The sequence below is a fragment of the Oryza glaberrima genome, chromosome 10 (assembly GCF_000147395.1).
Source record: "Oryza glaberrima chromosome 10, OglaRS2, whole genome shotgun sequence".
In the NCBI taxonomy this organism is placed as follows: Eukaryota; Viridiplantae; Streptophyta; class Magnoliopsida; order Poales; family Poaceae; genus Oryza; species Oryza glaberrima.
In genome coordinates this window covers 10,361,196-10,378,970 of record NC_068335.1, presented here as the reverse complement: position 1 = coordinate 10,378,970, position 17,775 = coordinate 10,361,196, and the positions used below count along the sequence as shown (strand labels likewise).

Genomic DNA, 17,775 nt, shown 5'->3' with positions numbered 1-17,775 from the left:
AAAGGTAATATCTGAATACAAGCCTTGCTTTACTTTGTGTTTGTCCCTATTTTTTTCGCCTGTGTCTATTTCTGGCCAGGCATATGCTAGGTTCCCTACTTATATCTTTTGTTTCCGCTCTTATAGCCACATATCCAGATCGTTTCTATTATGGTGGCCCTAACTATGAATGCAATCATTGTGGAGCGTTGTTTTGGTCCCAGGAAAGAGTTGTTAGTCAGAGCTCACATAGAGCTAAGAGGATTGCATACAATTTGTGTTGTCATGGTGGGAGGGTCTCCTTACCTGCACACAGGCCTTTTCCTCCTATTCTACAAGAGTTGATTCGCTTTAATGGCGGTGCCGGTTCCAATGCTTTCATGCGGCTTATCAGGCAATATAATTCACTATTTGCATTCACATCAATTGGAGCTAACATTGACAAGACTATAAACACTGGTCATGGACCTTATGTTTTCCGTATCAATGGTGTTATCCATCATAGGATTGGTTCTCTGATTCCTGCTCCTGGAAAACGTCCAGAGTATGCACAGCTGTACATATATGACACCACCAATTAACTGCAGAATAGGCTTAATATCTTTGATCACACTGAAAATGTTGGGGATGTCCCTGACCCTACTATTGTGCAGCAGCTTATCTCTATGCTTGACCAATGCAATCCTCTTGTGCAACAGTTCAGAATTGCTCGAGACAGACTGCTCTCCCCAAGTGCTCCTGAGATTGCTATCAAGCTAATTGGGTCAGGCCATTCTCAAAGTGACCATTACAGCCTTCCTACCGCCTCTGAGTTGGCAGCGTTGATTATACCTGGTGCATCTTCTGAGCTATCAAAGTTTGATGTCGTTGTGCAGAAGCATTCAGGCCAGTTATGCTAGCTCTCACCTATTCATCCAGCCCTTATGTCGCTGCAGTACCCTCTTCTATTCCCATATGGTGATGTAGGCTTCCGTACTGGTATCAAGCTTAAGGAAGTAGATGATCAGCCACCTGGTAGTCGTGATGAGGCATCTATGCTTGAATATTATCGGTGTGAGTCCCACTACCGGAAGGATGAGCCCAATCCATTCACTTGTTGTGGTAGGCTCTCTGACCAGCTCGCTGTGAATGCTTTCTCATGTATAGAGACATCTCGGCTCACATACCATGCTCTGAACCAGAAAAAGCTTCGCTCCGAGACTCATCAAGGCATATATGATGCTATTGGTAGGGGAGACAGTGATGGAAAAGATGTTGGCACCAAGGTAATTCTGCCATCAAGTTTCACAGGAGGAAGGCGATACATGGTGCAGAATTACCATGATTCAATGGCAATCTGTCGTTCTTACGACCCTCCTCAAATATTCTCAACTTTCACTTGCAATTCCAAATGGCCGGAGATTATTGAGGCTATTCGTTTTGAAGCAGGGCAAAGACCGAGTGATAGAAGTGATATGGTCACACGTGTTTACCATATGAAGCTAGATGAATACATCACATATATAAAGAGTGGAGAGGCCTTTGGTCCTATACAAGTTGGTGAGTTTCCTGTCTCCTTACTAATGACTATCCTTCCTTTATGCACAGCTCCTTTCTAAAGCATGCATAACTTGCTCTAACACATTATGTGTTTTTCCCCTTGCTGCCTTGCTTTTCGGTTGTATACACTGTCGAATTCCAGAAGAGAGGATTGCCGCACTCTCATACATTGACATGGTTGACAGCTCAGTCCGACGAACCTTCACCTGCATTCATTGATGACCTGATATGTGCTGAGATACCAGATATAGCAGCAGATAAGTTTGGGTTTGGTTTTGTCGATGAGTTCATGATACATGGGCCATGTGGTGAGTACAATCCAAGCTGTCTTTGCATGAAGGATGGCCGGTGTTCGAAGGGCTATCCAAAAAAATTCCGTGATGCAACTACCATAGATGATGATGGGTATCCTATCTATCGGCGTCGTGATGATGGTCGCTTTGTGATGAAAAATGGTGTTTCACTAGATAACCAATGGGTTGTCCCTTATAATCCAGGTCTTCTCAAGAAATTCCAGGCTCACATCAATGTGGAATGGTGCAATAAAACATACCTCATCAAGTATCTCTTTAAGTACATAAATAAGGGAAGTGATTGTACTATGTTCACTTTCAGAAACAGCTCTTCAGGCCAGCCAGAGGCTCATGCTCCTAACAGTGCAGGCATAGATGAGATTATGCAATACATCAAATCCAGATATCTGTCAACCTGTGAATCATTCTAGAGGTTATATGGTTTTGAGATCCATGGAAGAACTCCTTCTGTTGAACGCCTCATTGTGCACTTGCCGAACATGCAGTTTGTAACATACCATGAAGAAGCTGATCTTGAAGAGGTTATAGAAGACCCTGATTCCTCTAGAACAATGCTCACTGAATGGTTTGTTGCCAACCAGCGACACATCTTTGCTAGGGATCTCACCTACTGTGAGTTTCCTTCCAAGTTTAACTGGGACCCTGACATGAAGGTTTGGACAAAGCGTAGGAGAGAAACCAAGATAGGCAGATTAAGGCACATCCATCCCAGTGCTGGCGAGCCATTCTACCTAAGAATGTTGCTCATGGTAGTTCGAGGGTGTATGAGTTTTGAAGATATCAGAACAGACGAAGGTGTGTTGTATAACACCTTTCGTGAAGCTTGTCAGGCGTGCGGTCTCATTGGTGATGACGCTGAGTGGGATCACCTGTTTGAGGAGGCAGTTATCTGGGCCACTGCATACCAACTCAAGAACTTATTTATGGCAGTCCTGGCACACTGTGATGTTGGCGATGTTAGGGTCCTATTTGATAAGTATTGGAGGTACATGGCGGATGATTTTGCTTATAAGCTAACCAAGGCCCTTGGAGTGCAGCGCGCAGCTATTCCAGATATTATGCTGCAAAATACTTTGCTCAAAGAGTTGGATGCCATGTTTTCAAGTAATGGCTTATCCATCTCATCATATAATTTGCCAACACCAGTTGACTGTTCAAGTTCCAGTATAGGGAATAGACTTATCCTAAAAGAGCTTAGCTTCAATCAACCTAGCCTCCATCAAGAATCTATGTCCATGTATGCCAGATTGAATAGTGATCAAAAGATGATATATGACAAGGTTTTTGATAGGATCGCTCATCACGAGAAGTGTGTTTTTTTTATATCTGGGCATGGTGGAACAGGGAAGACGTTCTTGTGGAATGCTATAATGGCAAACTTGAGATCAAGGGGTGAAATTGTTCTTGCAGTTGCCTCTTCTGGGGTTGCAGCCCTACTCATGCCTGGTGGAAGGACTGCTCATTCACGGTTTCGGATACCTATAGACATACAGGACCGTTCCATGTGTATTGTTCGTAGAGGGACAATCCTAGGAGATCTTATTAAGAAAGCATCATTGATTATATGGGATGAGGCACCGATGACACACAAGCTGTGCTTTGAGGCATTGGATAGAACTCTTAGAGATATCCAATCTGCTGATGATCCAGCTAATGAGCATAAGCCTTTTGGAGGTAAACCCATTTTGCTTGGTGGCGATTTTAGGCAAGTCTTACCAGTCATTGAGCATGGTACAAGAGCAGATGTGGTGGATGCTTCATTAGTTAGGTCTGCCCTGTGGAAGCATGTTGAGGTCTTGCACCTTACCATTAACATGAGGCTACACAACCCATCACTGTCGCAGCAAGAGAAGGGTGAATTGGTGGAATTTGCTAAATGGGTTCTTGACATTGGTGAGGGTCATATTCCCATGGACAAACGACAGGGTGAAGTTGAGAGAACATGGATAGAGATACAGTCACGCCCTAAAAATCGCCTAAATTAAAAATGCATTGTTTAAATCATTTTTAGAAATTAAATTAAAAGCCTACAAGCTAAACTCTAAAAATTTAGGAAAATTTTCAACATAAAAATGAGCTAGATAAAATTTTATTAAATACTACACTTGCTCCTCTATTTTCTAGATTTTTCTGAGAATTGTTTGAGCAAGGGAAGTATTTTTAATAATTGGAACAACATTTCACAAATTATTTTAATTAAAAAAAGTTCAAAAAAAAAAAAAAAAAACCCTTCCTTAAGTGGTTGGGCCGTTTTGGCCCAACATCCTTCCCCTCTCCCGCGGCCGAGCCGGCCCATCCGGCCCAAACCCCGCCGCCGCCCTCCCTCACGTGGACACCGACAGGTGGGGCCCACCTGTCAGGTGTGTCCCCTACCTCCGGCCGGTTGCAGCCGTGCCCGAGCCGGCCGACCGAGCCGCCTTCCGCCTCCGAATCCGCCCCAATCTCTCCACTTTTAGTCCGGATTTTTGAGGGGTTTTTATCCTCTCGTTCTCCTCTATCTTTACCCTCAAAAATTGGAGCAAATCGTTGGGTATTTTATCCGAATCGAACTCGTTTTCGAGTTTATCTCTAAAACCGAGTTTTTGATTTCCCGAGTCGATTTCTTGCGGGAGGAGTCCGATCTCTTCAATCCAAGGCTATAAATAGGACCCCCTAGTCCTCCTCTTTCGTTTGCCCCAACTCCCGTCCTCTCCCGTGCCTCCTAGCCGCCGCGCCGCCGCTGCTTAGCCTCGTCGCCGCCGCCGGCCATCTCCGGCGCCGCCGCGCAGCCGTCTCCGCCGTCGCCGCCGCTTGCCGCCACCGCCATTAGGTGCGTGGGAGCGACGAGAAGCCCGGCCGCACCTCCGCCTTCGCCGCCGGCCGTCGGAGCCCCGTCGCCGCCGGTCAACCGAACCACCGCCGCCGCCCGTTCGTCGCCGGCCACCGTCGGTCGTCGTTTGGCACGTTGGTGAGTACCAACGGGTTCGTCTCGTCGTTCTCTATGTATAGATGTCTTCCAAAATCCCGGCCGACCACCCTAGCTCCGGCGAGGTCGCCATCCGAGCCGGCCACCATTGATGACGTCATCATGACATCATCATCTTTTCCTTTTCCCTTTTTCTAATAGATTAAATCTTCGGAAAATCATAACTAAATAACCGTAGCTCCGTTTCAGGTGGTTCAAGTTGCTAAATTTTTCTAAATTTGAGATCCACATGTTAAAAATATCCACATGAACTGTTTATGTTTGTTTTTGTACTGTTTTGTTGATTTTTGTATATTTACTTTAGTTTCCGACGTTCCGGAGGAGAGCGTTTCCGTTGAGGAAGGTTCCGAAGCGTTTGCGGAAGCCCAAGGCAAGTCACACAGATCACAAACAACCCTTTGAGCATATTGAACCCGTTTAAAGCTAATGTTTTATTTCAACTTATGCATTATTTTCGAATGTCATCGGGTGGTGAACCTTTTCCCAATTAATTAATGGCCGAAGATGATCTTATTTTCCTATGGGTTATAATGTGATTAGCATGAACCTTATATATTGGATTGGTTCAGCTAAATGCCTTATGTATGTTTGCTTAGCCATGCTTAGAAACATTAGCTAACTAAAGGGGTTAAATATAAATTATATAATTATTATTGTTAATTATGGTTAAATTCAATGGTAGCTCACGATGGTTAATCGTGTGATGGTAAATAATTGCTAATTAAAACCGGTTAAGGTGGGTTGTGAGCATATGGTTTTGATGGTTGTGCTCATGACAATTAAGGACCGGTTCGCGAGCTACTGTTGTGAAACATTTACCGTGCCAACCACAAGCCAGCGTGGGCCACGGCTTTATCTTTTGTATAGCATGATTCATTATAGTGTGCCAGACTGTGAAGCGGCGAGAAGTCCGTGGGGGTCGCTGGGGAGTCCATTGCCTCTGGTTTTGAGGGGGAGATTATGATCCAGGAACGGTGCACTGTGGTGAGTAGTGTTGTGCGAGGGGTATTGTCACAGTTCTTTTCCGAGGTACCGTGGTGGTACTAAGGCGCATGGTAACATGTTGTGGGATTGTGTCTTGTGGGTATAGTGGTACACCTCTGATCAGAGTTTAATCTATTCGAATAGCCGTACCCGCGGTTATGGGTGAGTTGAGCAATGTTTTTCGTGATTAGTCTCATATTACACATTAAATGGTAACGGTGTTAGTTAATGTAACTCCTGGTTTGGAATGGTATATTCCTAGTTTGGAGGTTTAATTTGTTCAACTGGGGTTGGTTGTTCAAATGAGGTTGGGCCTATGCAACACGGGTGTGTTGTATGGTGTTTATTTAATATTGATTAATTATACAACTGTTTTACTATTCTCTTAAATATTTGTTAAATGCTGTTATGCAAATGAGCTATATTATGCCATCCTTTGTTATCCTGTGCACTTGCATATTTGCTGTGTGGCTTGTTGAGTATGTCATATGCTCATTCTTGCAATATTCAATCATCAGAAGAGGAGTATTTCAGCGAAGGTGATGATCTAAAGGATTGAGCTTGTTCTGGTTAAGATGCCTGTGGAGTGGAGTCGCCATAGCTGTTCCATAGTTTGTTATAGTTTTTTTTTTTTTTCCGCTGCGTAGAAGGTTATTCTTTGAGAGGAACTATCTACCTCTGTAATAATTTATTATTTGCGAATATTAAATAGTTATTTATTTGTACTCTATTATCAATTTGTTATTGTGTGCCTCGGTTGATTCCTGGACGAGGGTTTAACACACATGTAAGCGTTTGGAATTTTGGATAGAAATTCCGGGCGTGACAAGTTGGTATCAGAGCCACCTTGACCTTAGGATAAGCCAAATGGTAAACCTTAAGTAGCCTTCAAAATATTTTGAAAAAAAAAAATAGAACTGCTCTTCTCTATTCTTTTATAAATTAAGTAAGTTGGCAGCACCTGCAAGGTTATGCACAAAATTAATTTAATTCATTTTCTTTTCTTTTAAAAGAAAAAAATTTTTCTTCTCAAAATGTTTCTTATTCCGCCATAGTAAACTTCATTGATTAGTCGGCTCTGTACATCTATTATGGCATCGATACAATCATGATAGCACTAGTACTACTCATCCTTCTTATGGTGACACTGTACCGTGCTTATAATAGATCATAAGTATTTTAGTTTTATTTTAGCTATTTGTCAAAAAATTATTTGTCTCTGTCCAAAAAGTTAAATTCTAAAAAAATATATATATAATAGCTTAGTATGTGTCTTTTCTTTTATTTTTCTTCCTCTTGGTCAAATCAGTTAAGTCTAGATGGTGCAGCTAACTTAAAAATATGCATTAATTCCTCCCTTCTATGTTTCTTTAGATGCCGCCCCATTCACCGAGAAATTTGATCAAGGTGTTAGGATTCGTCAGGGAGCTGAGGTTAATGGCTTTTGAAGTAGGCTATGAAGTTGCTCCTGAGTATCGCCGGATTTCCCATGACCCCAACGAGGAGAAGTGTCGTGTTCGTGTGACGTTGGCTAGTGATCGTGAAGACCTTCCGTCCATTAAGTTCGAAGCTGGAGGAAGATCGTACAACCATGCTTGTCAAGAAGCAGCTTTGGTGGCCATTGGAGAGTTACGTCAACGCTTTGAAGAAGAGTTGGATTCATCAGCTTTCCAGTATCATCCTCACAAGCCTCATGGTCAAGACTATGGAACCTATACCTGTCCTGATGGTGAAGAGAGTGTCACTCTGATGCATGCGGTGCATATGCTTAGTGCTATGGATGCAGTAAGTGTGGAGCGAGACAAAGCAGCTCATGACAGGGAAAACTGGAATCGAGGCAAGATTTGCAAGTTGGAGAGCAAAGTGTACCGTCTACAGAAGGAATTAGCTGAACTTAAAGGAGAAACGCCGCCGCCAACACCCAAGCTTCGCCTCACTGCAAGAAAGAGAACCTGTCCGCCACCTCGTCTCCAGTTAGCTTCGAAGATTCGCGTGATGGGTGAAGCTGTGCCCGATCATGCTGAACCTGTCATCGACATCGTAAGTGATGAGGAAGAAGAGGAAGACCCTGAAGAAAGAGAGCCAGCTACTCCAGAGGAAGAAGATCCATCGCTTCGTTCCGACGCAAGGCGGGATTAGTCGCTTAGTTAGATCGTTGCCGTAGTTCGCTGTGTTAGATTGCTTGTTTAAGTTTGCTTGTGAGTGTGTGGGTTTTAGTTGTTGCTTACATCATTGGTGGGATGTAACAGCATGAGTCTAGTTCTTTTGCTTGTCAGAGTGTAAGATAGTTGGTGAGATAGTGTTAATGCAATTTAAATGTAATCATACACAGTTAAGAGCAATATAGAATTTAAATTAATTAAATAACTCCGTTCTAAGGGTGTCTCTCTGTCGTTCTTTCCTGTTGTCTCTGCTTATCGTCAGATGGTGAACACGCGCACCGGAAGTGGAAGTGGAAGTGGAAGTGGAAGTGGAGCTGCTAACAATGGAGGAGATCCCACGCTAGCTCAGATTCTGGCCCAACAAACACAACTGATCAATCTGTTAGTGCAGCAGGCACAGAATCAGCAGGCAAACAATCAGAACCAGAATCCACCCCCACCTCCCCAAAACAAGCTGGCAGATTTCTTACGTGTGAGACCCCCTACCTTTTCAAGCACCACCAATCCAGTAGAAGCAGGAGATTGGCTGCATGCGGTGGAGAAGAAGTTGGATTTGATCCAGTGTACTGAGCAGGAGAAAGTTTCTTTTGCTTCGCATCAATTGCATGGTCCTGCTGCTGAATGGTGGGATCATTTTCGCCAAGGCAGGGCTGAAGGAGAGCCTATTACTTGGCAGGAATTCACGGCCGCTTTCAAGAAGACACACCTACCAACGGGTGTTGTAGCCCTAAAGAAGAGAGAATTTAGAGCACTCAACCAGGGATCTCGTTCGGTCACCGAGTACCTCCATGATTTCAACCGTTTAGCTCGTTATGCTCCGGAAGATGTTCGCACCGATGAAGAGCGTCAGGAGAAGTTCTTGGAGGGACTGAATGATGAGTTGTCTTATGCCTTGATGTCTACGGATTTCCGGGATTTCCAGCAGTTGGTGGACAAGGCGATTCGTCAGGAAGACAAGTATAACCGGATGGAGCAGAAGAAGCGCAGGGCTGCCCAATTCAAGGCACAACAGTGCAGTAACCAGAGGCCGCGTCTCGTTACGGGACCTCAAGCTCCATCGTACCCTCAAGAAGGATCTTCATCAGTTGTCCGCCCCCAACGCCAGTTCTACAACAACAATACTGGTAATCGTGGCAATGACAACCGCAACATGGTTGCTCGTCCTGCAGCAACTCCAGCTCAGAACCAGCCCGGCAGGAAGGAACAGGGAAGCAAGCCAGGAGTGTGCTTCAATTGTGGTGATCCAGGACATTATGCTGATAAGTGTCCTAAGCCTCGGCGCGTGAAGAACGCTCCAGCCTCGAACAACTCCAATGCTCCAGCACCAAAGGCACGTGTTAATCATGTTGCAGCAGCAGAAGCTCAGAATGCACCAGATGTGGTTTTGGGTACGTTTCCTGTTAACTCTATACCCGCATCTGTGCTTTTTGATTCCGGTGCTACACATTCCTTTTTGTCTAAAAGTTTTGCGAGCAATCATGGGATGGAAGTTATTAGTCTTGGGAGACCTTTACTAGTTAATACCCCAGGCAATCAAGTATCTTTGACACAGTATTGTCCTTCCGCTACTATAGAAATAGAAGAAGTTCCTTTCCCATCCTCGCTTATCTTGCTAGAATCCAAAGATCTAGATGTTATCTTAGGGATGGACTGGTTATCTCGTCACAGAGGAGTTATAGATTGTGCCAACCGTAAGGTGACTTTAACCAGTAGCAATGGGGAAACCGTTTCTTTCTTTGTGTCCTCTCCTAAATATCATTGTGTGATCTTAAACCAAGTTGCTCTACAAGAGATCCTCATAGTACAAGACTACCCAGACGTGTTTCCCGAGGATTTGCCAGGTATGCCACCTAAGAGAGACATAGAGTTTCGGATAGACTTGGTACCTGGAACCAACCCTATCCATAAGAGACCATACAGAATGGCAGCTAATGAGTTAGCTGAGGTGAAGAGACAGGTGGATGATTTGCTTCAGAAAGGATACATCAGACCCAGTACTTCGCCATGGGGAGCACCAGTCATCTTTGTGGAGAAGAAAGATCATACTCAGAGAATGTGCGTGGATTATCGAGCGTTGAATGAGGTTACTATCAAGAATAAGTATCCTCTACCCAGAATTGATGACCTGTTTGATCAACTGGAAGGTGCTACAGTTTTCTCCAAGATAGATCTCCGTTCTGGATATCATCAACTTCGAATCCGTGAGGAAGATATACCAAAGACCGCCTTCACAACTCGGTATGGCTTGTTCGAATGTACCGTTATGTCATTTGGACTCACTAATGCCCCAGCCTTTTTCATGAATCTGATGAACAAGGTGTTTATGGAATATCTGGATAAGTTTGTCGTGGTGTTTATTGATGACATTCTTATTTACTCCAAGACGAAGGAAGAACATGAAGAGCATCTTCGTCTAGCTTTAGAGAAACTACGTGAGCATCAGCTTTATGCCAAGTTCAGTAAATGTGAATTTTGGTTGTCCGAAGTGAAGTTTCTTGGTCATGTCATTTCATCTGGAGGAGTGGCAGTAGATCCAAGCAATGTCGAGTCAGTGTTAAGTTGGAAGCAACCCAAGACGGTTTCAGAAATTCGTAGTTTCCTTGGACTTGCGGGGTATTACCGCAGGTTTATTGAGAACTTTTCAAAGATCGCCAGACCAATGACTCGTCTGCTTCAGAAGGAAGTGAAGTACAAGTGGACAGAGGATTGTGAACAAAGTTTCCAAGAACTGAAGAAAAGGCTAGTGACTGCGCCTGTGTTAATTTTGCCTGATTCGAGGAAAGGTTTCCAAGTGTATTGCGATGCATCCCGACTCGGTTTGGGTTGTGTGTTGATGCAAGAAGGAAAGGTGGTTGCCTATGCATCTAGGCAATTACGTCCTCATGAGAATAACTACCCAACGCATGACCTAGAGTTGGCAGCTGTGGTGCATGCATTGAAGATTTGGCGTCATTATCTTTTCGGTAACCGTACAGAGATGTATACGGATCATAAAAGTTTGAAGTACATTTTCACTCAACCTGATTTGAACATGCGTCAGCGAAGATGGTTAGAGTTGATTAAAGATTATGATATGGAAATCCACTATCACCCGGGGAAAGCAAATGTTGTAGCCGATGCTCTTAGCAGGAAAAGCTACTGTAATATGTCAGAAGGTCGACATTTACCTTGGGAGTTATGCCAAGAATTTGAAAAGTTAAACTTGGATATAGTCAGCAAAGGTTTTGTGGCTACTTTAGAAGCTCAACCTACTCTGTTTGATCAAGTTAGAGAAGCTCAAGTGAATGATCCTGATATCCAAGAAATAAAAAAGAACATGAGAAGAGGAAAAGCCATCGGTTATGTAGAAGATGAGCAAGGAACTGTGTGGTTAGGAGAAAGAATTTGCGTCCCAGATAATAAGGAGTTGAAGGATACTATCATGAAAGAAGCTCATGAAACTTTGTATTCCATTCACCCTGGAAGCACTAAGATGTACCAAGACCTAAAGCAACAATTCTGGTGGGCCAGTATGCGACGTGAGATAGCAGAATATGTGGCTCTATGTGATGTATGTCAGCAGGTCAAGGCAGAACATCAGAAGCCAGCCGGTCTGTTACAACCGTTGAAGATTCCAGAGTGGAAGTGGGAAGAAATAGGAATGGATTTTATAACCGGTCTACCCAGAACGTCGGCAGGACATGATTCTATTTGGGTAGTGGTTGATAGGTTGACAAAAGTCGCTCACTTCATACCGGTCAAAACAACCTACACGGGGAATAAGCTTGCAGAGTTATACATGGCCAGAGTGGTATGTTTGCATGGCGTTCCTAAGAAGATAGTGTCAGATAGAGGTAGCCAGTTTACTTCGAAGTTTTGGCATAAATTACAAGTAGAGATGGGTACCCGTTTGAAGTTCAGTACCGCTTATCACCCTCAAACAGATGGTCAGACGGAAAGAGTAAACCAAATTTTAGAAGATATGTTGAGAGCCTGTGTTCTAGATTTTGGTGGAAGTTGGGATAAGAATTTGCCGTACGCGGAATTCTCATATAACAACAGTTATCAAGCTAGTCTGCAAATGGCTCCGTATGAAGCATTATATGGCCGAAAGTGCCGTACGCCGCTCCTTTGGGATCAAACCGGTGAACGTCAAGTTTTTGGGACAGACATATTGCGAGAGGCAGAAGAAAAAGTGAAGATTATCCAAGGAAGGTTGCGCGTTGCTCAGTCACGTCAGAAGAGCTATGCCGACAATCGTCGCAGAGATTTGGTTTTCGAAGAAGGAGATTATGTATACCTTCGGGTTACGCCGTTACGAGGTGTTCATCGTTTCCAAACCAAAGGGAAATTGGCACCGCGTTTCGTGGGACCTTTTAAGATTGTGAGTCGAAGAGGTGAGGTAGCTTATCAGTTAGAGTTGCCTCCGTCAATGGCGGGAATACATGACGTGTTCCACGTGTCTCAGTTGAAGAAATGTTTACGTGTACCTACGGAGGAAGCAGATCCGGATCGTATAGAGCTTCAAGAAGATTTAACTTATGTTGAGAAGCCAGTCAGAATCTTGGAAGTAAGCGAGAGGAATACCAGGAATCGCGTTATACGGTTCTGTAAGGTTCAGTGGAGCAATCATTCAGAAGAAGAAGCCACTTGGGAGCGAGAAGATGAATTGAAGTCAGCTCATCCTCATCTCTTCGCCAGTTCTTCTGAATCTCGAGGACGAGATTCCGTTTAAGGGGGGTAGGTTTGTCACGCCCTAAAAATCGCCTAAATTAAAAATGCATTGTTTAAATCATTTTTAGAAATTAAATTAAAAGCCTACAAGCTAAACTCTAAAAATTTAGGAAAATTTTCAACATAAAAATGAGCTAGATAAAATTTTATTAAATACTACACTTGCTCCTCTATTTTCTAGATTTTTCTGAGAATTGTTTGAGCAAGGGAAGTATTTTTAATAATTGGAACAACATTTCACAAATTATTTTAATTAAAAAAAGTTCAAAAAAAAAAAAAAAACCCTTCCTTAAGTGGTTGGGCCGTTTTGGCCCAACATCCTTCCCCTCTCCCGCGGCCGAGCCGGCCCATCCGGCCCAAACCCCGCCGCCGCCCTCCCTCACGTGGACACCGACAGGTGGGGCCCACCTGTCAGGTGTGTCCCCTACCTCCGGCCGGTTGCAGCCGTGCCCGAGCCGGCCGACCGAGCCGCCTTCCGCCTCCGAATCCGCCCCAATCTCTCCACTTTTAGTCCGGATTTTTGAGGGGTTTTTATCCTCTCGTTCTCCTCTATCTTTACCCTCAAAAATCGGAGCAAATCGTTGGGTATTTTATCCGAATCGAACTCGTTTTCGAGTTTATCTCTAAAACCGAGTTTTTGATTTCCCGAGTCGATTTCTTGCGGGAGGAGTCCGATCTCTTCAATCCAAGGCTATAAATAGGACCCCCTAGTCCTCCTCTTTCGTTTGCCCCAACTCCCGTCCTCTCCCGTGCCTCCTAGCCGCCGCGCCGCCGCTGCTTAGCCTCGCCGCCGCCGCCGGCCATCTCCGGCGCCGCCGCGCAGCCGTCTCCGCCGTCGCCGCCGCTTGCCGCCACCGCCATTAGGTGCGTGGGAGCGACGAGAAGCCCGGCCGCACCTCCGCCTTCGCCGCCGGCCGTCGGAGCCCCGTCGCCGCCGGTCAACCGAACCACCGCCGCCGCCCGTTCGTCGCCGGCCACCGTCGGTCGTCGTTTGGCACGTTGGTGAGTACCAACGGGTTCGTCTCGTCGTTCTCTATGTATAGATGTCTTCCAAAATCCCGGCCGACCACCCTAGCTCCGGCGAGGTCGCCATCCGAGCCGGCCACCATTGATGACGTCATCATGACATCATCATCTTTTCCTTTTCCCTTTTTCTAATAGATTAAATCTTCGGAAAATCATAACTAAATAACCGTAGCTCCGTTTCAGGTGGTTCAAGTTGCTAAATTTTTCTAAATTTGAGATCCACATGTTAAAAATATCCACATGAACTGTTTATGTTTGTTTTTGTACTGTTTTGTTGATTTTTGTATATTTACTTTAGTTTCCGACGTTCCGGAGGAGAGCGTTTCCGTTGAGGAAGGTTCCGAAGCGTTTGCGGAAGCCCAAGGCAAGTCACACAGATCACAAACAACCCTTTGAGCATATTGAACCCGTTTAAAGCTAATGTTTTATTTCAACTTATGCATTATTTTCGAATGTCATCGGGTGGTGAACCTTTTCCCAATTAATTAATGGCCGAAGATGATCTTATTTTCCTATGGGTTATAATGTGATTAGCATGAACCTTATATATTGGATTGGTTCAGCTAAATGCCTTATGTATGTTTGCTTAGCCATGCTTAGAAACATTAGCTAACTAAAGGGGTTAAATATAAATTATATAATTATTATTGTTAATTATGGTTAAATTCAATGGTAGCTCACGATGGTTAATCGTGTGATGGTAAATAATTGCTAATTAAAACCGGTTAAGGTGGGTTGTGAGCATATGGTTTTGATGGTTGTGCTCATGACAATTAAGGACCGGTTCGCGAGCTACTGTTGTGAAACATTTACCGTGCCAACCACAAGCCAGCGTGGGCCACGGCTTTATCTTTTGTATAGCATGATTCATTATAGTGTGCCAGACTGTGAAGCGGCGAGAAGTCCGTGGGGGTCGCTGGGGAGTCCATTGCCTCTGGTTTTGAGGGGGAGATTATGATCCAGGAACGGTGCACTGTGGTGAGTAGTGTTGTGCGAGGGGTATTGTCACAGTTCTTTTCCGAGGTACCGTGGTGGTACTAAGGCGCATGGTAACATGTTGTGGGATTGTGTCTTGTGGGTATAGTGGTACACCTCTGATCAGAGTTTAATCTATTCGAATAGCCGTACCCGCGGTTATGGGTGAGTTGAGCAATGTTTTTCGTGATTAGTCTCATATTACACATTAAATGGTAACGGTGTTAGTTAATGTAACTCCTGGTTTGGAATGGTATATTCCTAGTTTGGAGGTTTAATTTGTTCAACTGGGGTTGGTTGTTCAAATGAGGTTGGGCCTATGCAACACGGGTGTGTTGTATGGTGTTTATTTAATATTGATTAATTATACAACTGTTTTACTATTCTCTTAAATATTTGTTAAATGCTGTTATGCAAATGAGCTATATTATGCCATCCTTTGTTATCCTGTGCACTTGCATATTTGCTGTGTGGCTTGTTGAGTATGTCATATGCTCATTCTTGCAATATTCAATCATCAGAAGAGGAGTATTTCAGCGAAGGTGATGATCTAAAGGATTGAGCTTGTTCTGGTTAAGATGCCTGTGGAGTGGAGTCGCCATAGCTGTTCCGTAGTTTGTTATAGTTTTTTTTTTTTTTTTTCCGCTGCGTAGAAGGTTATTCTTTGAGAGGAACTATCTACCTCTGTAATAATTTATTATTTGCGAATATTAAATAGTTATTTATTTGTACTCTATTATCAATTTGTTATTGTGTGCCTCGGTTGATTCCTGGACGAGGGTTTAACACACATGTAAGCGTTTGGAATTTTGGATAGAAATTCCGGGCGTGACAGATACCTAGCGAGTTGCTGCTTACTCCCTGCGGTGACAAGATTACAGCTATAATTGATGCCGTGTATCCGGGATTTGAATTTAATTACGACTGCATCCCTTACCTTTCTCAGCGTGCAATTGTCTGTCCAGTCAATTCAGTTGTTGATGAGATCAATGATAGGATGCTTGCTATGGTGCCTGGGAAAGCAAAGGACTATCTCAGCAGCGACACTCTTTCAAATACACTTGAGAAGCCTGCAGATTTTGATCTATTGTATCCTATAGAATTTTTGAACTCAATATCCATAAACAATTTCCTGGAACATCGCATATCCCTGAAAGTTGGTTCAGCTGTAGTCCTCCTCCGCAACATTAACCAATCACTCGGCCTTTGCAACGGCACCAGATTGATTGTCACTCGACTTGGTGACTATGTTTTTGAGTCTAGAATTATGATTGGGACAAATATTGGCCAGTTGGTATGTATTCCGCGGATTGTGCTAAGTGGGAATAGCCTGAAGTGGCCTTTCACGCTACAGCGGAGACAGTTCCCTATTAGGCTGTGTTATGCAATGACAATAAACAAATGCCAAGGCCAGACTCTGGGGAATGTTGGTGTATACCACAGGAAACCTGTCTTCGCACATGGCCAGCTGTATGTCGCTGTTTCACGCGCTACATCAAAGCAGGGCCTCAAGTTATTGATAGAGGATGAGGATGGCAAGCCTTGTTCCACTACCAGGAACATTGTCTATACCGAAATACTGTCGTTGTTGTAGATTTGTCTTGCTATCGCTATGTCTATCAATCTCTGTCACACCCTAAAAATCCTAAATATGTAAATTGTTGTTTAATTGGATTTATTAGAATTGATTTTAAAAGCCTAGAAGAGAAGATCTAATTTTAAATAATAAATTCCAATATAAAATGAGGCTAGATAAAATTTCGTTAAATACTTTGCTTAATTCTATAATTCCTAGATTTTTCTAAGATTTATTTGAGCTAAGGAAGTATTTTTAATAAATGGAATTGCATTTCATGAATAATTTAAATTGAAAAAGGTTTTTAAAAGTCTCTTTTGGCTTTGGGCCGAAAGTCGGCCCAAAACCCTCTCTCTCTTCTCCTCGGCCCAAGCCGGCCCAGTCCGCAGCCGAGCCGCCGCTCGCGCGCGCATCCGCCGCTGACAGGTGGGGCCCACCTGTCAGTCTTCGTCTTCCTCGCGCCGCCGCCGCCGCCCGAACCCTAGCGCCGCGCCGCCGCCGTCTCCTTCCAAATCCGGCCGCACCTTTCCTTCTCCGGTGAAATCAAATGAGGGGAAAGGATCTCCCGGATCTCCTCTACCTTTTTCCTTTTGGAATCGATCGCCAAATCGCTTTGAAAATTCGTGGATTCGATCTCGAATCGATTCATCTCTCTCCTCCGAACCTTAGTCTTTCCTTCTCGTCCCCGGTCGCCGTGGGCCTTCGCCGCCGCCTCTTTGCCCCTTTAAAAGGATCCCCGGTGTCTCCGCTACCCGCCGCCACCCTCGCCTTCGCCTCTCGTCGCCGGTAGAGCTCTAGCACCGTGTAGCTTAGCGCCGCCGTCGCCGCCATCGCTCCAGCCGTGCGTCGCCGTCGCTCCAGTCGTCGCCGTCGCTCGGGGAGGTCACCATCGTGGTCGCCGTCGTGTCGCCGTCCTCGTCCGCCTCTCCATCGTCGCCGTAGACCGCTGGAACACCGTCGCCGTCGTCAAGCCGAAGGTCGCCGCCGCTTCTTCCTCGTCGCCGTCGTCGTCCGTTGGTCTTCCGCCGCTTCTTTGGTCACCGGTGAGTTCGCCGTGCCGTCCGCTACCTGTAGGTGCCCTCCGTGCGCGTCGTCACGCCGTCGTTCGCCGGCGAGCTTGCGCGCCCGAGCCACCGCCGGTGGTGACGTCACTGCTGACGTCATCGTCGTCTTTCCCCGTGGCCCGGTCATGGACCGATCGATCTCGGCCGTTCGTTTTGGTTGGATCAATCTCGGCCTACCGTTCCCGTGAACCGTCGCCGTGCACCCGGTCCACCGCAAACCCTAGCCGCTGACGCAATAAATCCTCTTTTCCTTTTCAAAAATAATTCATTATTGCGTCATAATTCAATTAAAATACATATAAGTGTTTTAATCCGATTTAATCTTTAAAAATTCATAACTAATTCATCTTAGCTCGGATTTAGTTGGTTCAAGTCTCTAAATTTTTCTAAAATTGAGATCTACATGTTAAAAATATCCACATGTACTGTTCATGCTTGTTTATGTGCTATTTTGGTGTTTTTGCTCTTCTCTGTTTAG

At 44.7% G+C, this 17,775-nt stretch overlaps 1 pseudogene; it reads left to right on the top strand.

The window, feature by feature from the left end:
* The first annotated feature begins 588 nt into the window (after window positions 1-588).
* Window positions 589-17,775, top strand: part of LOC127786033 (uncharacterized) — a 28,655-nt pseudogene continuing 11,468 nt past the window's right edge.